Source organism: Schistocerca cancellata, chromosome 10 (genome assembly GCF_023864275.1).
Source record: "Schistocerca cancellata isolate TAMUIC-IGC-003103 chromosome 10, iqSchCanc2.1, whole genome shotgun sequence".
Lineage (NCBI taxonomy): Eukaryota > Metazoa > Arthropoda > Insecta > Orthoptera > Acrididae > Schistocerca > Schistocerca cancellata.
In genome coordinates this window covers 49,768,934-49,784,850 of record NC_064635.1, presented here as the reverse complement: position 1 = coordinate 49,784,850, position 15,917 = coordinate 49,768,934, and positions in this window count along the sequence as shown.

The following is a 15,917-nucleotide window of genomic DNA, read 5'->3' as shown; positions in this document are numbered from 1 at the left end:
CGATCCGCGTATTAATATGTAACGCAGCCAATGAGATTGCTGCTAACGTAGAACCTTTTCTGCTCGCGCAGTGATACTGCGTTCTTTGAGTCATTTTCAACACACAGCCACCATTAGCACGTCTGAAAACGTCTGCACACTTACTCTCCGCTCCGTACTCTGACATGCACCAACACTCTGCGTATATGAACTCCTACCAGCGGCAGTGATACCTGAATGCGCGAGGTATTATAACGAGTGTACAGACTTCCAACAGGTCAGTCTACATTACTCTGCATTAATCTATAGTCAAGTTTCAGTCTGCGCCTAATAAGATTATCATATTCCTGTACATAGCCATGAAGAGAAATGTATAGACACTTTTTCAAGTATCAGAGATATGTGAGAATAAGATTAACGTACCAAGACCAAAGGAACTTCATATTGTCAATTGTAAATAGCATCCAGAACCAAGTTAAGTAGTTTTTAGGCTTTTTATTATTTTCATAAATGTGTGTGAAAATTAATCAAGTTCTGTTTAAAGTTGGTCACCGTCAATCTGCTACTCTAAGCGTGCAAGTGGCATTTCTGTCGTCTGACCTAACGGCAGAAGATAAACACGCCACGATAAGACCACGAGACATATTGCTGACACTCACCTACTTCGTTAGAGCGACAAGTCAAATAATCTGATGGTGTGTGTACCGAAGGTCTTACAGTACGCACACCACACTAATGCTCTCTGGATTGTCTCCAGACACGTCTTCACTGATTATGTGGGCTCTTTTCGGATCGAGACTCATCAGTGAAGACAATTCTGCTGTAGTCAATGAAATTCCAGACCGAAGCCGTGTGTTGGGACGCTCCACACGGAGGTGGTACACCAATGTGGCTGTCACCCGCCACCCAGCCCTACAGCCAGGAGTGACCAGGCCCCTTTGATTGTCATCCTCAGCACTCTTACAGCACAGTGGATACATGGTGAAAGAACGCTTTGGTGGGTGGTTTGCGGGTTTAAATCACCTCAGGCTATGACCGTGTGGTGCATATGACCTGCGGTCGTAGCACAGTGCCGCTGGAAGCAGTTCATATACGCAGTGCATGTCAGAGTACGGTGCAGCGAGTAAATGTGCAGACGTTTTCAGACGTGCTAATGGTGGCTGTGTGTTGAAAATGACTCAAAGAACACATATTTATAACATTATGGCGGGAAGGGGGGGGGGAGAATACTAGGGCGATTGGAGGCTGGTCAAACACAGTAGGTCGTAGCATGGGCCTTCCATGTGACACAAAGTGTGATCTCACTGTTATGGCAACGATTCCAGCGGACAGGGAAACGTGTCCAGGCGCTACAGTACGGACGTCCACAGTGTAAAACACCACAAGAAGACCGATATCTCACCATCAGTGCCCGCAGACGGCCACGGAGTACTGCCGGTAGCCTTGTTCGGGACCTTACCGCAGCCTCTGGAACTGTTGTCTGCAGACACACAGTCTACAGACGACTGAAAAGACACGGTTTATTCACCCGGAGACCTGCAAGGTGCATTCCACTGACCCCTGGTCACAGGAGAGCCCGTAATTGAATTGAGGATGTGTTTTATGACGCTCACTATGGCTTTGGGAAAGGCAAATGCACCAGAGAGGCAATTCGGATGTAGAGGTTGATAATGGAAGCAAGACTTAAGAAAAATCAGGCCACGTTCATAGGATTTGTCGACCTGTAAAAAGCGTTCCACATTGTATAATGGTGCAAGATGTTCGAATTTCTAAAAAAAGTAGGGGTAAGCTATAGGGAGAGACGGGTAATATACAATATGTACAAGAGCCAATAGGGAATAACTAGTGTGGATGACCAAGAACGAAGCGCTCAGATTAGACTCGGATGTAGCCTTCCGCCCCCTACTGTTCAATCTGTACATCGAGGAAGCAATGATGGAAATAAAAGAAAGGTTCAGGAGTGGAATTAAAGTTCAAGTTGAAAGGGTATCATTGATACGAGTCGCGAATGACTTTACTATCCTGAGTGAAAGTGAAGAAGAATTACATGCTCTACTGAATGGAATGAACAAACTAACGAGTATAGAATATGGACTCAGACTAAATCGAAGAAAGACGAAAGTAATGAGAAGTATTAGAAATGAGAACAGCGAGAAACTTAACGTCAGGACTGATGGTCACAAAGTAGATGAAGTTAAGGAATTCTGCTACCTAGGCAGTAAAATTGCCAATGCGGACGGAGCACAGAGGACATCAAAAGCAGATCAGCAATGGCAAAAACGGCATTTCTGGCCAAGAGAAGTCTACTGGTATCAAACATAGGCTTTAATTTCAGAAAGAAATTTCCGAGAACGTACGGCTGGAGTGCAGCATTGTATGGTAGTCAAACAGGGACTGGGGGAAAACCAGAACAGAAGAAACATTTGAGATGTGGTGTTACAGACGACTGTTCAAATTTAGGTGGCTTTTAAGGTAAGGAATGAGGAGGTTCTGCGCAGAATCGGAGAGGAAAGGAATATGTGGAAAACATTGATGAAGGGATAGGATGACAGTACATATATTAAGACATGAGGCAATGACTTCTGTGGTACTAAAGGGAACTGTACTGGCCAAAAACTGTAGAGGAGGACAGAGATTGGAACACGTCCAGCAAATAATTGAGGACGTAGGTTTGAAAGTGCTACTCTGAGATGAAGAGGTTAGCACAGGAGAGGAATTCGTGGCGGGCCGCATCACGCCAGTCGGAAGACTGAAGACTCAGAAAAAAAAAAAAATAAAGTGGGAAAATAATATAATCAAGGATGCTCGAAAATAATAATGGGTGATTAAAATGTCATTGTGGGAGAAGGAAAGGAGGGAACCGTAGTTGACTGTCATGGTCTTGGAGGGAGGAATGACAGAGATGGAGTTCTGCAGAGGAAGAGAGCTGGTAGTGGCTAGTACGAGGTGCTGAAAAATAATGCCTCCGAATTTTTTATGTGAAAAAGTGAGGTACTCTACGGTATTCTTTAAGTTCTGGAAACAAATTAAAATCGGATGGAGCCAAGTCGAGGCTGTTTGGAGCATGATTGATGATTTAGGTTTTCCGTAATTTCTCTAAATCGCTACAGGCAAATGCCGGAATGGTTCCTTTGAAAGGGCACGACCGGCTTCCTTCCCCGTCCTTCCCTAACCCGATGAGACCGATGACCTCGCAGTTTGGTCTCTTCCCCAAACAACCCAACCCAACCCAACCATGATCGATGACAGTGAACACGAGGTGTCGGAATGTTGCAGGGGTCACAGCGTTCGTTTATGATCTTGCATTGTCATGCTGAAGTAAAGAGGGTGCTCCATGTGTTGACGAACTCATAGAATTCAAAACTCATTACAGCGGACTTTCTCTCACGCATTGACATAATTACGTTACACACCGCCATGTTACATGCTACAATTCGGAACCCTCTGGCAGCGGAAGGCTGCAGATATGTAAACATGAAGAAGATGGTGAGTGTTGTTTAACGTCCCGTCGACAACGAGGTCATTAGAGACGGAGCACAAGCTAGGGTTAGGGAAGGATGGGGAAGGAAATTGGCCGTGCCCTTTCAAAGGAACCATCCCAGCATTTGCCTGAAGCGATTTAGGGAAATCACGGAAAACCTAAATCAGGATGGCTGGAGACGGGAGTGAACCGTCGTCCTCCCGAATAACATGAAGAAGAAAGATGCAGGATGTTAATAACGGTTGTGTTAAGTCAAAGCTTTAAGTGTTTTCTCAGTAAAAATTGGGAGACATTACTTTTCAGCAAGCCTTCGTAAATGGTTCAAAAATCACAGGAGAAAGACTTTTAAATCACCAAGGGATAAATATAGTAAACAAACTGAATTTATAGCTGTAGAAGAAAGACACAGAGTTGGAAAAAGGGAATGTGCACTTTTTATCATGTGCACGTGGTAATAGAGATCACAATTTGCTTATTGCATAAATAGAAATAAAGATGGAGAAACTGAAGAAGGTTACTGTGATGAAGAAGAGGAACCTAGAGAGGATGAGGTGAGAGTAAAGAATAATTAGCGAAATTCCCTCACTTGAGATAACAAACATATTGTGAGACAAAGAAACACCAGAAACTATTGTCGCTTCTCCCCACCGCGCACTTTTTGATTTTATATGCAGTTTATGTTGCATACCATTTGAATAACTGTATATTGCTTATTGTTGCGACCACAAAATATAACATGCGATTCTCACTATTAATTTCTGTAGTTGAAAAACTTTAACTTTGTAAACCTCAACCTATTATGTGGGGATACGCACAACACTAAAAGATTTCCTGCTGTGAACGTGTGATCTTTAATATGCAAACTATTTTCATATAACCCTGATCTGGCCTGTTAGAAATGGAACACGGTATCATTACTGTAACTAATTATGAAATTAAACATGTCCTTCTGTACTTCCATCTCTAAAATGCACTGAAAATTACTCTTACTTACACGTAGCGAAGATACACTATGCTATGTTCGCTAAACATAAAAGCTGCAGTTGATTTTTTAACATATGAACACTATTGATTGTCACGACTAACACGAGAGCATGAAACAAAAAATGAAATTTGAATGTAATATTATTATTAGCCAGAAAATGTTTCAACACAGCAGTCTTTGATATCACACAAGTAAAGTTTTACCACTCTCATTTACGTAAATTATTTACGTCATTGAGATTGTAATAAATGGTTCAAATGGCTCTGAGCACTATGGGACTCAACATCTTAGGTCATAAGTTCCCTAGAACTTAGAACTACTTAAACCTAACTAACCTAAGAACATCACACACACCCATGCCCGAGGCAGGATTCGAACCTGCGACCGTAGCAGTCCCGCGGTTCCGGACTGCAGCGCCAGAACCGCTAGACCACCGCGGCTGGCGAGGTTGTAATAGGAGTTGCCCATGTCCACCTGAAAATGACATAATAAAATCCACAATTCTCCTCTGAGGTCTCTGGAAAGCTGAAAGGAATAATTTTAATGTACCATCACCTGCCCGCTTAAGTGCGAGAAAACTTGCTTTCATTCAGTTATAATTTGAATTTGCCGCGGTAGCGGCTCCCGCGATCACGGCGCTGTTCTGCTTCATGAAAAATTCTAAATATTCTGAAAACTTCTAAAAATGTGGAATGAAATACTGGGCAAGCTATCAATAAATTATTACAACCATTTCTTAACAATTTCTATATTCAAAAATCAATATAAATTCAAAGTACACACCTTTTTTTATATACCAGCCTCCAATGGCGTCTTTCTCGAATAAAGAACAAAAGAAATCTAACCAAACATTCAAGCGAGCGTCACAGGCTACAAGAACACAAAGAGAGTAACATTTAACCCTCCAGTATAACCAGTTCAGTACGCTAGTAATAAGTTTGTTAATTTTTTTCAGTTATCATTGTCTGCTTCGATTTCTACACTCGCCAACCACAGACGTTATTTGCAAAATATAGATACGTAAATATTGCACAAAGATAAAAATGAAAAATGATTATTTCCTTTTTTACAGACACTACACAATCGACAACCGTTCATACAGAAATGCAATAACAATAATAATACAGGTAAATGTTTCTTTTTTCACATATATTACACCGATTTTGCAAATGTCTTGCCAGGAGACGTCACAATATCAAAGTGTATTGGAATATGCCGGAAGAAGGAATAGTGAAAGGAAGGCAGAAAAGTATAGGATATATAAACAGGAAGAGGACAAAAAGCCATGGGTTTGGCAGGAAATTATTTTGAAGACGGATGAGAGAAGGAAAATCAGAAAGAAGAGCAATGAAGAAGAATGAAAGATGTACTGAAAATTGGATAACGAACTGCGTACAGGAACAGAGCAGGCCAGAAAAAAATGGTTAAAGAAGGTGTATGACGCAACTGAATAACTGGAGTTGAAGGGAAGATATGATTTACTGTACGGAAGAGTAAAGGCTACAATATGGGATCAAACAGAGCAAGAAGTGCTCCTAAGTAAATTCTCAGTTATGACCAAAATTCAGCCTAGAAAGATCACTAGGTCGTCCTCCTCAGAAGGAGAAACGAGCACCAATGGCAATGGAAGCACCAAAGAGGCCAATAAATACAATGAAAAATGGGAAACCTGCAGAAATAGATACGATACTAGGAGAAACGTGAGGCAATACTGACCTTACGACTTATCTTAGAAGAAAGATTAAGGAAAGGCAAACCTACGTTTCTAGCATTTGTAGACTTAGAGACAGCTTTTGACAATGTTGACTGGAATACTCTCTTTCAAATTCTAAAGGTGGCAGGGGTAAAATACAGGGAGCGAAAGGCTATTTACAATTTGTACAGAAACCAGATGGCAGTTACAAGAGTCGAGGGACATGAAAGGGAAGCAGCGGTGGGGAAGGGAGTAAGACAGGGTTGTAGCCTCTCCCCAATGTTATTCAATCTGTATATTGAGCAAGCAGTAAAGGAAACAAAAGAAAATTTCGGAGTAGGTATTAAAATCCATGGAGAAGAAATAAAAACTTTGAGGTTTGCCGATGACATTGTAATTCTGTCAGAGACAGCAAAGGACTTGGAAGAGCAGTTGAATGGAATGGATGGTATCTTGAAGTGAGGATATAAGACGAACATCAACAAGAGCAAAACGAGGATAATGGAATGTAGTGGAATTAAGTCTGGTGATGCTGAGGGAATTAGATTAGGAAATGAGACACTTAAAGTAGTAAAGGAGTTTTGCTATTTGGGGAGCAAAATAACTGATGATGGCCGAAGTAGAGAGGATATAAAATGTAGACTGGCAATGGCAAGGAAAGCGTTTCTGAAAAAGAGAAATTTGTTAACATCGAGTATAGATTTAAGTGTCAAGAAGTCATTTCTGAAAGTATTTGTATGGAGTGTAGCCATGTATGGAAGTGAAACATGGACGGTAAATAGTTTGGACAAGAAGAGAATAGAAGCTTTCGAATGTGGTGCTAGAGAAGAATGCTGAAGATTAGATGGGTAGATCACATAACTAATGAGGAAGTATTGAATAGGATTGGGGAGAAGAGAAGTTTGTGGCACAACTTGACCAGAAGAAGGGATCGGTTGGTAGGACATGTTCTGAGGCATCAAGGGATCACCAATTTAGTATTGGAGGGCAGCGTGGAGGGTAAAAATCGTAGGGGGAGACCAAGAGATGAATACACTAAGCAGATTCTGAAGGATGTAGGTTGCAGTAGGTACTGGGAGATGAAGAAGCTTGCACAGGATAGAGTAGCATGGAGAGCTGCATCAAACCAGTCTCAGGACTGAAGACCACAACAACAACAACTAGGAGAAATACCACAATCTCTGAACACAGAAGGAATAAGAGAAATAACAGGAGAGACGAGTATCAAAGTACACAGCACTGCCGAATGGCCAGAAGGGCTTCGGACAATAGTAATGATTCTAATACTAAAGAAACAAGGAACCAAGAAATGCAATGAAGACATGACAATAAGCCTCATTTCATGTGCAACCAAAATTATGTTAGGAATCATCAGTAAAATACTAGAAAATGTTTTTCTTAGTAATTGTCTTCAGATTGGTTTGATGCGGTGTTTCAGAATACCAGACCCACATCGTCAGTTATTTGGCGGGCGAATTCCCGTATCTGTCTTCCCCTACAGTTTTTTACCATCTACATCTACATAGATACTCTGCAAGCCACCGTTCAGTGCTTGGTGGAAGGTACCATGTATCATTACTAGTCCTTCCCTCCCTTGTTCCAATCCCAAATAGAGCGAGGGAAAAACGATTATCTATATGCCTCCGTATGAAGAATAATTTCTCGCATGTTATTTTCGTGGTTCTTACGCGAAATGTACACTACTGGCCGTTAAAATTGCTACACCAAGATGAAATGCAGATGATAAACGGGTATTCATTGGACAAATATATTATACTAGAACTGACATGTGATTACATTTTCACGCAATTTGAGTGCATACATCCTGAGAAATCAATACCCATAACAACCACCTCTGGCCGCAATAACGGACGGCCTTGATACGCTTGGGCATTGAGTCAAACAGAGCTTGGATGGCGTGTACAGGTACAGCTGCCCATGCAGCTTCAACACACTACCACAGTTCATCAAAAGTAGTGACTGGCGTATTGTGACAAGCAGCCAGTTGCTCGGTCACCATTGACCAGACGTTTTCAATTGGTGAGAGATCTGGAGAATGTTCTGGCCAGGGCAGCAGTCGAACATTTTCTGTATCCAGAAAGGCCCGTACAGGACTTGCAATATGTAGTCGTGCATTATCTTGCTGAAATGTAGCGTTTCGCAGGGATCGAATGAAGGGTAGAGCCACTGGTCATAACACATCTTAAATGAACCGTTTAAAGTGACGTCAATGCGAACAAAAGGTGACCGAGACGTGTAACCAATGGCACCCCGTACTATCACGCCGGGTGATACGCCAGTATGGTGATGACGAATACACGCTTCCAATGTACGTTCACCGCGATATCGCCAAACACGGATGAGACAATCATGATGCTGTAAACAGAACCTGGATTCATCCGAAAAAATTACGTTTTGCCATTCGTGCACCCAGGTTCGTCGTAGAGTACACCATCGCAGGCGCTCCTGTCTGTGATGCAAAGTCAAGGGTAACCGCAGCCACGGTCTCCGAGCTGATACTCCATGCTGCTGCAAACGTCGTCGAACTGTTCGTGCAGATGGTTGTTGTCTTGCTTACGTCCCCATCTGTTGACTCAGGGATCGAGATGTGGCTGCTCGATCCGTTACAGCCATGCGGATAAGATGAATGTCATCTCGACTGCTTGTGATACGAGGCCGTTGGGATCCAGCACGGTGTTCCGTATTACCCTCCTGAACCCACCGATTCCATATTCTGCTAACAGTCATCGGATCTCGACCAACGCGGGCAGCAATGTCGCGATACGGTAAACCGCAATCGTGATAGGTTACAATCCGACCTTTATCAAAGTCGGAAACGTGATGGTACGCATTTCTTCTCCTTACACGAGGCATCACAACAACGTTTCACCAGGCAACGCCGGTCAACTGCTGTTTGTGTATGAGAAATATGTTGGAAAATTCCCTCATGTCAGCACGTTGTAGGTGTCACCATCGGCGCCAATCTTGTGTGAATACTGTGAAGAGCTAGTAATTTGCATATCACAGCCTCTTCTTCCTGTCGGTTTAATTTTGCGTCTGTAGCACGTCATCTTCGTGGTGTAGCAATTTTAATGACAAGTAGTGTATGTTGGCGGCAGTGGAATCATTCGGAGGTCAGCTTCAAACGCCGGTTCTCTAAATTTTCTCAGTAGTGTTCGTCGAAAACAACGTCGCCTTCCCGCCAGGGATTCGCATCTGAGTACCCGATGCATCTCCGTAACACGTGTTGTTCGAACCTACCGGTAACAAGTCTAGCAGCCCGTCTCCCAATTGTTTCGACGTCTTCTTCCAATCCGACCTAGTACGGATCCCAAACACTCGAGCAGTACTCAAGAATAGGTCGCACCAGTGACCTATACGCGGTCTCCTAGACGTGTGAACCACACTTTCCTAAACGTCTCGCAATACAGCGAAGTCGACCATTAGTTTTCCCTACCACAGTTCTCACACGTTCCTTCCGTTTCATGTTGCTTTGCAACGTTACGCCCAGAAATTTAAACGTCTTCACAGTGTCAGGCAGGACACTACTAATACTGTATCCGAACTTTCGTTCTTCCTACCCATCGCATTAACTTACAATTTTCCACATTTAGAGCGAGCTGACATTCATGACACCAACTAGAAATTTTGTGTAGGTCATCTCGTATCAGCCTACAGTCACTCAACTTCGACACATTACTGTACACCACAGAATCGTCGGTGAATAATCGCAGATTGCTGCCCACCCTGCCCACCAGATCATTCATCTACACAGAAAATAGCAACGGTCCCGTCACACTTCCCTGGCGCACCCCTGATGTTACCCCTATCTCCGATGAACACTCGCCGTCGAGGACAACATACAGGGTTCTGTTATACACTCCTGGAAATTAAAATAAGAACACCGTGAATTCATTGTCCCAGGAAGGGGAAACTTTATTGACACATTCCTGGGGTCAGATACATCACATGATCACACTGACAGAACCACAGGCACATAGACACAGGCAACAGAGCATGCGCAATGTCGGCACTAGTACAGTGTATATCCACCTTTCGCAGCAATGCAGGCTGCTATTCTCCCATGGAGACGATCGTAGAGATGCTGGATGTAGTCCTGTGGAACGGCTTGCCATGCCATTTCCACCTGGCGCCTCAGTTGGACCAGCGTTCGTGCTGGACGTGCAGACCGCGTGAGACGACGCTTCATCCAGTCCCAAACATGCTCAATGGGGGACAGATCCGGAGATCTTGCTGGCCAGGGTAGTTGACTTACACCTTCTAGAGCACCTTGGGTGGCACGGGATACATGCGGACGTGCATTGTCCTGTTGGAACAGCAAGTTCCCTTGCCGGTCTAGGAATGGTAGAACGATGGGTTCGATGACGGTTTGGATGTACCGTGCACTATTCAGTGCCCCCTCGACGATCACCAGTGGTGTACGGCCAGTGTAGGAGATCGCTCCCCACACCATGATGCCGGGTGTTGGCCTTGTGTGCCTCGGTCGTATGCAGTCCTGATTGTGGCGCTCACCTGCACGGCGCCAAACACGCATACGACCATCATTGGCACCAAGGCAGAAGCGACTCTCATCGCTGAAGACGACACGTCTCCATTCGTCCCTCCATTCACGCCTGTCGCGACACCACTGGAGCCGGGCTGCACGATGTTGGGGCGTGAGCGGAAGACGGCCTAACGGTGTGCGGGACCGTAGCCCAGCTTCATGGAGACGGTTGCGAATGGTCCTCGCCGATACCCCAGGAGCAACAGTGTCCCTAATTTGCTGGGAAGTGGCGGTGCGGTCCCCTACGGCACTGCGTAGGATCCTACGGTCTTGGCGTGCATCCGTGCGTCGCTGCGGTCCGGTCCCAGGTCGACGGGCACGTGCACCTTCCGCCGACCACTGGCGACAACATCGATGTACTGTGGGGACCTCACGCCCCACGTGTTGAGCAATTCGGCGGTACGTCCACCCGGCCTCCCGCATGCCCACTATACGCCCTCGCTCAAAGTCCGTCAACTGCACATACGGTTCACGTCCACGCTGTCGCGGCATGCTACCAGTGTTAAAGACTGCGATGGAGCTCCGTATGCCACGGCAAACTGGCTGACACTGACGGCGGCGGTGCACAAATGCTGCGCAGCTAGCGCCATTCGACGGCCAACACCGCGGTTCCTGGTGTGTCCGCTGTGCCGTGCGTGTGATCATTGCTTGTACAGCCCTCTCGCAGTGTCCGGAGCAAGTATGGTGGGTCTGACACACCGGTGTCAATGTGTTCTTTTTTCCATTTCCAGGAGTGTAAGTCTCCGAGACACTCACATACTCACATACTTACTCCATATGCTCGTATCTTTGTTAACAGCCTCGAATGGAGCACCGTGTCAAACGCTTTCCGGAAATTTGGAAATGGGGAATCAGCCTGTTGCCCTTCACCCACAGTTCGCAGTATATCATGTGAAAAAGGGCAAGCGGAGTTTCACACGAGCGTTGCTTTCTAAAACCACGCTGATTCGTGGACGTCAGCTTCTCAGTCTCATGAATGATTATTATACTGGAACTGGTTATATATTCAACGGTTCTGTAGTAAACAGAAAACTGAAATTAAAGATAATGGATTATAATTTTGTGGATACGTTCTTTTACCCTTCTTACATACAGCAGTCACTGAAACGTGGGACTTAGGGAAAGCAGGAAAAGGTGAGAACGGGGCCTGGTCAGTTACTGTTGGTTGCATAGTAAACACATACACTTTATTTAAGGAAATAATTTAAAAAAAAAAAACATTTTAAAAAAACTGTCTGTAACACAAGCTACACTGACGACTGAAGGCCTTATTAAGAAAGAATTCAAAATTATTTGTCGGCTGAAGATCACGAGCAATACTTCAGAACAATTAGCGGCTGATGACCTGAATTACAAACGAGGAAGACAACTACAAACTGAAAATACCAAAATAATTTTTAAAACAATCATTTAAAAAAATGACTGTAACACAAGCTACACTGATGGCTGAAGGCCTTCTTAAGAAAGAATACAAATTATTTCTCGGCTGAAGATCACGAGCAATACTTCACAACAATTAAAGGCTGAAGGCCTGAATTACAAATGAGGAAGACAATTACACGTTAAAAATACCAAAATAATTTTTTAAACGATCATTAAAAATTGACTGTAACGCAAGTTACACTGACGGCTGAAGGCCTTATTAAGAAGAATTCAAATTTTTTGTCGGCTGAAGGCCACATACAATAGGAATAATTTCAATATTATTTTTAAACAATTGACACAATCAGACCAAATAAAGAAGGGGCTGATCCAGAGACAGTGCTCCAAGCATCGACCTGAGAAAAGCCCGTACAGCTGCGTAAGTGGTGAGACAGACAGCCAAAAGTTATGCTCAGTGCCGGCCGGAGTGGCCGAGCGGTTCCAGGCGCTTCAGTCTGGAACCGCGCGACCGCTACGGTCGCAGGTTCGAATCCTGCCTCGGGCATGGATGTGTGTGATGGCCGTAGGTTAGTTAAGTTTAAGTACTTCTAAGTTCTAGGGGACTGATGACCTCAGAAGTTAAGTCCCACAGTGCTCAGAGCCATTTGAACCAATTATGCCCACTTAACAGGATGGCAACTCGAACTAGGGACAACTTAAACGCCGACCAGCACACTCGCAAAATCCACCTATGATGCGATAACCAATACCACGATAGAATAACAGTTAACATCGTCAAATGATAAGCATTTAATTACACAAGTTGGCTCCACCAAATCCTAGTACGCAGACAGGGTTAAGGCCAAACTGCCTATTCAAAATCTGACTAGATGCACATGGAACCGCAAAAGACAATTCCACAAACAACTCAAACAAAGCTAAAACAGTCACTATACAGCAACAAGACGAATTGCGCGTAGACATGAACGCTAACAAGGGAACCTCCCCTTCGCACCTACTCAGATTTAGTTATAAGTTGGCACAGTGGACAGGCCTCGAAAAACTGAACACAGATCAATCGAGAAAACAGGAAGAAGTTGTGTGGAACTATGAAAAAATAAGCAAAATATACAAACTGAGTAGTCCATGTGCAAGATAGGCAACATCGAGGAGAATGTGAGCTCGTGAGCGCCGTGGTCCCGTGGTTAGTGTGAGCAGCTGCGGAACGAGAGGTCCTTGGTTCAAGTCTTCCCTCGAGTAAAGAGTTTACTTTCTTTATTTTCGCAAAGTTATGATCTGTCCGTTCGTTGATGTTCACTGTAATAAGTTGAGTGTCTGTGTTTTGCGACAGCACCGCAAAACCGTGCGATTAGTAGACGAAAGGACGTGCCTCTCCAATGGGAACCGAAAACATTTGATCGCAAGGTCATAGGTCAACCGATTCCTCCACAGGAAAACACGTCTGATATATTCTATACGACACTGGTGAAGGCATGTGCGTCACATGACAGGAATATGTTTTTGACCCACCTAGCTTGTACACTTGGCGAATGGGTAAAAAGAGTCTTCTACCTTGCCCGATTTAGGTTTTCTTGTGGATGTGATAATCAGTCCCAAAAAAGTCATGAAAACATAAGAGTTTGTCACATAAACTGTAACAAATGATTGCAACAGTTTCACAGTCGCACACTTTTTCCCTGTGCTCTGTCATAATATATGTTTTTAACGTTTTCAAATTTTTCCGTGTGTAGGCCGTCAAATCGTGCATATGTCCAAGCAAATCTGAACATGTCCTGCGATTTTGGAGAGCCAAGGATGCTCTGCTTGCTTATGCTAGTCTCCTTTGGCCTTCTTGCTTCGCTCGTCATGGGTAATTTTGCTTCCTGGGTAGCAAAATTCCTTAACCTCACCTACTTCGTGATCCCCAGTTTTGAAGTCAAGTTTCTCGCTGTTCCCATTTCTATTACATCTCATTACCTTTGTCTTTTTCCAGTTTACTCTCAGTCCACATTCCGTACTCAAGAGGCCGTCTGTTCCATCAAACAGATCTTCGCTTTTACTGAGGATAGCAATGTCATCAGTGAATCTTATCATGGTATTCTTTCACCATGAATTTTAATCACAGCCTTGAATCTTTCATTTTCCCATCATTGCTTTTTCCATGTGTAGATAGAACAGCAGAGGCGAAATACTGCATCACTCTGGTGCACCCTTTTTGATCCGAGCACTTCGTTTCTGATCTTCTACCTGGCAGTGTAGCCGAGAGCACTAATGCACTTTTCCTGGACTCGGGTAAGCGCGCCGGCCCCGGATCGAATCCGCCGGGCGGATTAACGAGATGGGCCGGTCCTCCTACCAGCCTGGATGTGGTTTTTTGGCGGTTTTCCACATCCCGCTAGGTGAATACCGGGCTGGTCCCACCATTCCGCCTCAGTAACACGACTCACAGACATTTGCAAACGTTTCCACTGTTTCATGGCTTAAACTAGACTCAGACGCCTGGTGTACACTGCTTACGTCCCGGGGGGTTTGGGGTGGTGTGAGGAAGAGCATCCAGCAACCCTATGCAACTAACACTGGCACGTCCGTCATAACAACCGACCCTGCGCTGACGTCGGACGAAGGCCTAAAGACAGAAAGAAAGAAAGAAAACTTCGTTTCTGGTCTTCTAATTAGGTAATGGAAGAAAGTCAGGCTAACGAACAACTTGGTTTTAGACAAAACAATGGCACAAGATATGAAATAGGATCGTTGTGAATTTTAAGAGAGAGTCTTGTTGAAAACGGGTAGAGACATACACTATTTGATCAAAAGTATCCGGACACCCCCAAAAGCATACGTTTTTAATATTAGGTGCAGTTTGCTGCCACCTACTGCCAGGTATTCCATATCAGGGACCTGAGGGACACGTACGTGAAGGGACAGGTGCAGCACAAAAGCGAACAGGCTGTTGACTGACAGAGACTGCCGACCGTTGAAGAGGGTCCTAACGTGTAATAGGGAGACATCTATCCAGACCATCACACAGGAATTCCAGACTACATCAGGATCCACTGCAAGTACTATGACAGTTAGGCGGGAGGTGAGAAAACTCGTATTTGATGGTCGAGCAGTTGCTCATAAGCCACACATCACGCCGGTAAATGCCAAACGACGCCCCGCTTGGTGTAAGGAGCGTAAATATTGGACGACTGATCAGTGGAAAAACGTTGTGTGGAGTGACGAATCACGGTACACAGTGTGGCGATAAGATGGCTGTGTGTGGGTATGGCGACTTCCTGGTGAATGTCATCTGCCAGCATGTGTAGTGCCAACAGTAAAATTCGGAGGCGATGGTGTTATGGTGTGGTCGTGTTTTTCATGGAGGGAGCTTGCAACCTTTGTTGTTTTGAGTGGCACTATCACAGCATAGGCCTAGATTGATGTTTTAAGCACTTTCTTGCTTCCCACTGTTGAAGACCAATTCGAGTATGGAGATTGTATCTGTTCATATTGCACGGCCTGTGGCGGAGTGCTTACACTACAATAATATCCTTGTAATGGACTGGCCTGCACAGAGTCCTGACCTGAATCCTATAGAACACCTTTGGGATGTTTTGGAACGCCGACTTCGTGCCAGGCCTCACCGACCTACATCGATACCTCTCCTCAGTGTAGCGCTCCGTGAAGAATGGGCCGCCATTCCCCAAGAAACCTTCCAGCGCCTGATTGAACGTATGCCTGCGAGAATGGAAGCTGTCATCAAGGCTAATGGTGGGCCAACTCCATATTGAATTCCTGCATTACCAATGGTGGGCGCCACAAACTTGTAAGTCATTTTCAGCCAGGTGTCTGGATACCTGTGATCGCATAG